Source organism: Rhinopithecus roxellana, chromosome 20 (assembly GCF_007565055.1).
Source record: "Rhinopithecus roxellana isolate Shanxi Qingling chromosome 20, ASM756505v1, whole genome shotgun sequence".
NCBI lineage: Eukaryota > Metazoa > Chordata > Mammalia > Primates > Cercopithecidae > Rhinopithecus > Rhinopithecus roxellana.
In genome coordinates, this window is record NC_044568.1 from 29,172,814 (window position 1) to 29,179,704 (window position 6,891).

The 6,891-nt window shown below is 45.4% G+C and overlaps 1 non-coding gene and 1 pseudogene across 1 annotated transcript; one reads left to right on the forward strand and one right to left on the reverse strand.

The window, feature by feature from the left end:
• Nucleotides 1–231: 231 nt before the first annotated feature.
• Nucleotides 232–2,194, reverse strand: LOC104655455 (annotated as a pseudogene).
• A 4,382-nt stretch (nucleotides 2,195–6,576) lies between these two features.
• On the forward strand, nucleotides 6,577–6,680 carry LOC115895366. The gene has a single exon (XR_004055568.1). It is a non-coding gene; the product is annotated as a small nucleolar RNA U13 (small nucleolar RNA).
• The last annotated feature ends 211 nt before the right edge of the window (nucleotides 6,681–6,891 follow it).

The window sequence follows — 6,891 nt, forward strand, 5'->3', positions numbered from 1 at the left end:
CTTAGTGTCCTGGAAGGCTTAAGGGCCTGCTGGTATCCTCCCTATAGAAAGGAAGCCCCATCAGTCATTAAAGATCATCTAGCAGCAGGCCTAGTAGTAGAGCAGGCTGACTTCAGGTTTAGTGCTCAAGGTAAACAGTGACTGTGATTAAAGGAAATTGATGTCTTTCCCTCAGCTTAAATTGCATCCCATCTCCAGACCTGGCTGGGCTATGGGTGAGAAGGGCAGGAACTAAGCCCGATGGAAGTCCCCCCGCTGACCGCCAGTCTTGCTAATGAGCTTGATCTCCTCCAACATGATGTCCCTGCTGATAGCCTTGCACATGTCATACAGAGTGAGGGCGGCCACTGCACCAGAGGTCAGGGCCTCCATTTCCACCCTGGTGGGGGTCCCAAGTCCGGCAAGATGCCCAGATCTCCACCGCATGGTACGTGCTGTCCAGCTCCAGCTGCACCTGGAACGTGGCTCAGGACCACATGGTGGCACAGAGGGATCAGCTGGCTGCTCAGCTTGGCTGCCTGGACTCCAGCCAGCTGGGCCACCACCAGGGCATCTCCTTTCTTGAGCTGGTTCTGCTGGACAAGCTTGAAGGCTACAGGCCCCAGGAGGACCATGGCTGAGGCCACAGCCACCCGCTCTTCCTGCTCACATCTACCATAGCTTCTTGTCCTTCCAAGTCCACATGAGTTAGTTGTTCTGAGGTTAACTGGGGTCCTGAGGGGGCAGCAGGAGCCCAGGAACCTGGGCTAAGGCACTTTGAGTTGGCATCTGAGTCTGCATGGGAAGTGTAGTGTCTCTGAAAGGAGCCAGACCCTAGCTGCTGCTGGGCTAGAAGTGGGGTCTGGGGAACCCTGTATCCTTTCCATAAAGTGGCCATCTGGCTAGAGAATCTCATTCTGGATCTTAGACCCTGAACATGGGGGGGGTCCCAGGAGGAAATGCTTGGATTAGCTGGTGGGGATTCATGGAACATCAAAAATGACTTGATGGGTCACCCACCAATGAGGATCATGGGCCGGTTATTCATCTGGGAAATACTGAACATGCCTGCATGCTGCTGCTTCTTCCTGCCCACGGCAGCCCGGATGATTCTCAGCAGCTCCTGCTTGGAGGCCCCAGCTTGCAGTGATCCAGTAGAGATACCTCAGAGTTTCCAAAAGAGGCAGACCTTGAGGTTCCCGTCAGCTGTGATTCACAGGCGGTTGCAGGTCCCACAGAAATGCTCAGACATGGACATGATGAAGCTGATCTGGCCTTGGAATCCAGGGATTTTTAAAGACCTTGGCTGTCCTGGATTCCTCCTCTGGCAGCTTCTCCAGCTCTGGCCATTGCTGCCGGACAGTTTCTAGCATCTTCTTATAGCTGACCATCTTCTTGAAGTTCCACTTGTTACCATCAAAGGGCATGTACTCTATGAAGCGCACGTCCAGGGGGAGGCCCTCGGTCAAGGCCACAAAGTCCAGGAGTTCATCCTCATTAAGGCCTCGCATCACCACGCAGTTCACCTTCACAGGGTTGTATAGCCGGTGGCCTTGTGGATGCCCTCCATGACCTTGTGGAAGCCTTTCCTGCGGACGATGAACTCAAACTTGGCAGGCCCCAATGTGTCCAGGCTGATGTTGATGGCGCTGAGACCAGCCTTGTGAAGCTGGGGCAGCAGCCGGGCCAGGTTGATGCTGTTGGTGGTGACACCGATGGTCCTCAGCCCTTCCAGCCGCTGGAGCTGGGCCACAGTGTCCATCACGTTCAGCTAGATGAGTGGCTCTCCGCCCATGAGCCGGAACTTTTTCCACGCCTTCCTTCACAAAGAGCCAGGCAAGGGTCAGGATCTCCTCTGTGGTCAGCAGGTTGACCTTGGGGGTCAGAGGGACCCCTCCTTGGGCATGCGGTATTGACATATGAGGCTGTTCTTCTCCGTGAGGGAGATCCGCAGGTAGCTGTGCTGCCAGCTGAAGCTGTCTGTGAGGAAGGCGGAAAAGGGGGCCTTGTGCTCCCGCAGGAACTGCCTCCGCCTGGACAGCTCCTCTCAGGCAGCTTGGGCGGACTCGCCGGGGCGAGGCGGCATCACCGGAACCCCTGAGCTGCAGCTCCGGGCGTTGGACCTCAGGAGCCGCCTCAGTATCCGGGACAGTGGCCGCGCCACCGTGAAGCTTAATCCCGGCAGAGCCGCGGCCCGCAGCCGGCTTCGGGAGCACACTGGCCGAGCAAAAGCGATTCTCCTACCTCAGCCTCCTGAGTAGCTGGGATAACAGGCATACACCACCACGTCCGGCTAATGTTTTGGATTTTGAGTAGAGGTGGTGGTTCACCATGTTGGCCAGTCTGGTCTCGAACTCCTGACCTCAAATGCTCTGCCTGCCTCGGTATCCCAAAGTGCTGAAATTACAGGCGTGAGCCACTGCGCCAGGCCCATCTGCTTTATGTTTCTATAGATTTACCTTTTCTGGACATTTCATATAAATGGAATCACACAGTATGTGACCTTGTATGATTGGCTTCTGTCACTTGGTGTAGTGATTTCAGGATTCATCCATGTCGTCGGGTGTGTCAGTGCCCCGTTACTTTATGATGGCTAGTCATAAAGTAATGCATGTATAGACTACATTTTATGTATAGACTACATTTCGTTTATCCATTCATCAGTTGATGGACATTTAGACTGTTTCCACCTTGGGCTGTTATGAATAACGCTGCTGTGAGCGTTCATATATAAGTGTGTGTGTGCACTTGTGTTTTCAATTCTTTTGGATATATATATATGCAACTGTTTTTATTTATCCCTTTATACTTCCTGTTATGAGAAATGAAGATATAGCTTGTTTACAGTATTCTCTCTCCTTCCCATTTCCATCCTACCAGTTGAGTATCTGTTTTTACTTCTTCCTTTTATTACATTTGTGACTGTAGTAATTGTGATTGATTTTCACTCAGATGACAAAAAACTGCCTACGGCAGCTTAAACACAAAGAAATTTGTACTCACTTAACAAGTCCTGCTTATTGTTGGTTCAGTTGCCAAAAACTGCCAGCAGGGACTCAGTTTAAAATAAAATAAAAATTTAAATAAAATTTTTATTTTATGCCTTTCCTGTCTTTCCTCTCTGCCATCCTTAACAGGCTAGTTTTTATATTCATGCTTGTCTTCATTTGATTACAAGATGATGGCCACAACTCCAAACATTCACAGCTTCATACAAACAGGAAAAAGAGGAGAATAGGCAAGAAACAGAAGCTATGTCTGTCACCTTTCATCAATAAAGTACAAGCTTTCTTAGACCTCCACTCACAAACCCTCTAGCAAAGCAAACTTCCACTTAAATCTCACTGGCCAGAACTAAGTCATATGACCACACATAGAAGCAAGAGAACCTGGAAAAACCTACAAGAAACTGGATTGACTAATTGGCTTATATCAATAGTTCTCAACCCTGGTTACATATTAGAATCTCCTAGGGATATTTTAAGTGTACATCTCTGAACATAGTCTTATCCTAGGTTCAGTGGTTCTCAACCAAGGGCAAGTTGGCAATGTCTGTATACAGTCTTGATTCTTGTAACTGGGGCGAGATGCTCCCACCACTAAGTGGCTAGAGGCCAGGATGGTGTAAAACACCCTACAACACACACAACGGCCCCCAACAACACAGAATTATTCTGTTCAAAATGTCAGTTGTGTCAAGTTTGAGAAAACTTGCCCTAGACCAATTAAATTATAATCTCTTCTAGGTGGTTGCAATGTGCGGCCAGGGTTAAGATTCACTGGTTTCTGAATGATCCATTACATATCATCATTACATATTGATGTCCTGAACAAAACTAGGGTCCTGTTACAAGGAAGTAAGGGGAATAAATATTGGTTATGTAGTGTGTCTGCTCCAGTAACTTTGGTCATATGCTAACAGTTTTACTTCTAATTCTATTAATTATGTAGTGTCTCCTGGTTCCTGTTTCGTGAGATGGGAATGTCAGCCTGTCACACACTTTGAGTTCTTCTCCCTTTTACTTTTCAACTTCTATAATTTGAAATTTAATTTTAGATTGACAAAGTGAATAGCATTTATTTTCTGTCCTATAATCAAAATTACATCTATATGTTGTCTAACTACAGATTTTTTTCTTTCCCTTTTTTTTTTTTTTATGAGACAGAGTCTGGCTCTGTGGCCCAGGCTGGAGTGCAGTGGCGCAATCTCGGCTCACTGCAAGCTCTGCCTCCCGGGTTTACGCCATTCTCCTGCCTCAGCCTCCCGAGTAGCTGGGACTACAGGCACCCGCCACCTCGCCTGGCTAGTTTTTTGTATTTTTTTAGTAGAGACGGGGTTTCACCGTGTTAGCCAGCATGGTCTCGATCTCCTGACCTCGTGATCCGCTCATCTTGGCCTCCCAAAGTGCTGAGATTACAGGCTTGAGCCACCGCGCCTAGCCTTTTTTTTTTTTTTTTTTTTTTGAGACAGGGTCTCACTCTGTCACCCAGGCTAGACTGTGGTGGCATGATATTGGCTCACTAAACCTCCAAATTCAAGTGATTCTCCTGCCTCAGCCTCCCAAGTAACTGGGATTACAAGCACATGCCCCCATGCTTGGCTAATTTTTGTACTTTTAGTGGAGATTGGGTTTCACCATGTTGGCCAGGCTGGTCTTGAAATCCTGTCTTCAGGTGATCCGCCTGCCTCGGCCTCCCAAAGTGCTGGGATTACAGGTGTGAGCCACTGCACCTGGCCTAACTATAGATTCTTAAAGTTGAAATTTAATAAACAGAATTTATATTATGACAATATAAACATTGTTCACTGCAGAGCTCAGAAATGTTTTTAAGTTTCATTATCAGCTTTTGTTTTACCTAGAGTTTGTAATTTTATTTATTTTATATATTTTTATTTATTTATTTTTTGAGACAAGGTCTCGCTGTGTCACCCAGGCTGGAGTGCAGTGGCATGGTCACAGCTCACTGCAGCTTGGACCTCCTAGGCTCAAGTGATGCCTTCACATCAGCCTCCCAAGTAGCTGGGACCACAGGCACACACCACCACACCTGGCTAATTTTTGTACTTTTTGTAGAAATGGGGTCTTGGCCAGGCTGGTATCAAACTCCCAGGCTCAAGTGACCTTTGCCCCCTCAACCTTCCAAAATGCTGGGATTACACGTGAGCCAGCCCTCCCAGCCCCTATTTTTTTTCTTTTTTCGGGGGACTGTTAGACTTAAGCCATTTTATTTTTATGTTATGTTATTTATTTATTTTTTGAGGCAGAGTCTTGCTCTGTCACCCAGGCTGGAGTACAGTGGCATGATCTCGGCTTACTGCAAACTCCACCTCTCAGATTCAAGCAATTCTTCTGCCTCAGCCTCCTGAGTAGCTGGGATTACAGGCGTGCGCCATCACGCCTGGCAACTTTTTGTATTTTTAGTAGAGACGGGTTTCACCATGTTGACCAGTCTGGTCTTAAACTTCTGACCTCAGGTGATCCACCTGCCTTGGCCTCCCAAAGTGCTAGGATTACAAGCATGAGCCACCATGCCTGGCTGACTTTCGCTATTTTAAAAGGTATTCATATAACCCTATTTCTATCTGGTATCAGCAAGGAACAAACAAAGACTAAAACTAGACGAAGTTTCTTTGGAACTAAAAGATTTCACAATCACCCTCTAATTTCAATGAGATTTTTAAGAACTGTGGAATCTAATTCATGTGAAACTGGGCTTACAGAATAGAGTTATGATACTGTAATTCTATGTATCAAGAGTTCAGTAAATAAAGACATACTTGGTGAAGTTGTTAAATGTTGGTTAAATGTTAAATTTTTGTTTGGGAATGGTTTTACTGGATGCTTCTAATGTAAATAGGAGAAAAATCTTTTGTTGATTCATTTGTCAGATACAATGTGATTTTATATATTATGCACTGGTGAAGTAGGGATATAGAGATGGATGAGCTAGCCCCATGTGACAACTGTAAATAATTTTATTTGCAGTGGATACTTCTCATTATTGACCGCTCTATAGCCAAAGAACATTAAGTGAAATTACATTCAGACTTAGTGTTACTGGGAAGCAAGGTCTCCACCACTGTGAATATCTGGGTGCAGCTGCAACAGGAACATGCCGTGACCTGTGGGACACTGAACGTCTACCCCAATTGCAACTCCACGTTGCAATTCCTTCTAGAAATCAGTGGTAATTTAAATAACTTTACGACAGGCTTCCCAGAGCTCCACAAAGCATTGTCTATGACTACCTCGATTTCCAGAAGCTGTATAATTCAATCTTGTAGGTAACATAATATCACCTCTTCATAGATTATTTTTGCACATAGTATAGTTGCATTTTCTGTTACTTTTGATTGGCCAAATTTTTAGTGAGGTAAAATGTACATAGAGTGAAAGACAGATCTTAAGTACAATTCAAGGAGTGCTGACAAATATATACTCCTATGTAACCAATGTCTTAATTGGTTAATTTTCTCTTTTGGGAGTTTTGGGTAACTATTAATTTGAGTTAATGCCCAAAGATCTCTGAAAACATTTTTTTTTTCTCTTTTTTACTAAGAAAGTTTTTTAAGTGTGATAAGATCCACATAACATGATCCTTTTGGAGTTTATAAGCATGATCGTTGGATTTTCACGTGCATGTGTAAGATGTGACTCCCTCAAGCCTTGTTACAACATCAACACATTACCAGCCTGACACACACAGAAAATACACATAACAAAATTTACCATCAGTGGCAGTACATTTATAATATTGTGCAACCATTACTACCATCTAGTTCTAGAACATTTTCACTACCTCAGAAGGAAACCCCGTACACATTAAGCAATCCCCATTCCACCTTCCCTAAGCTCTGGCAACCATTCATCTGCCCTCTGTCTCTATGGATTTGCCTAGTCTGGATATTTT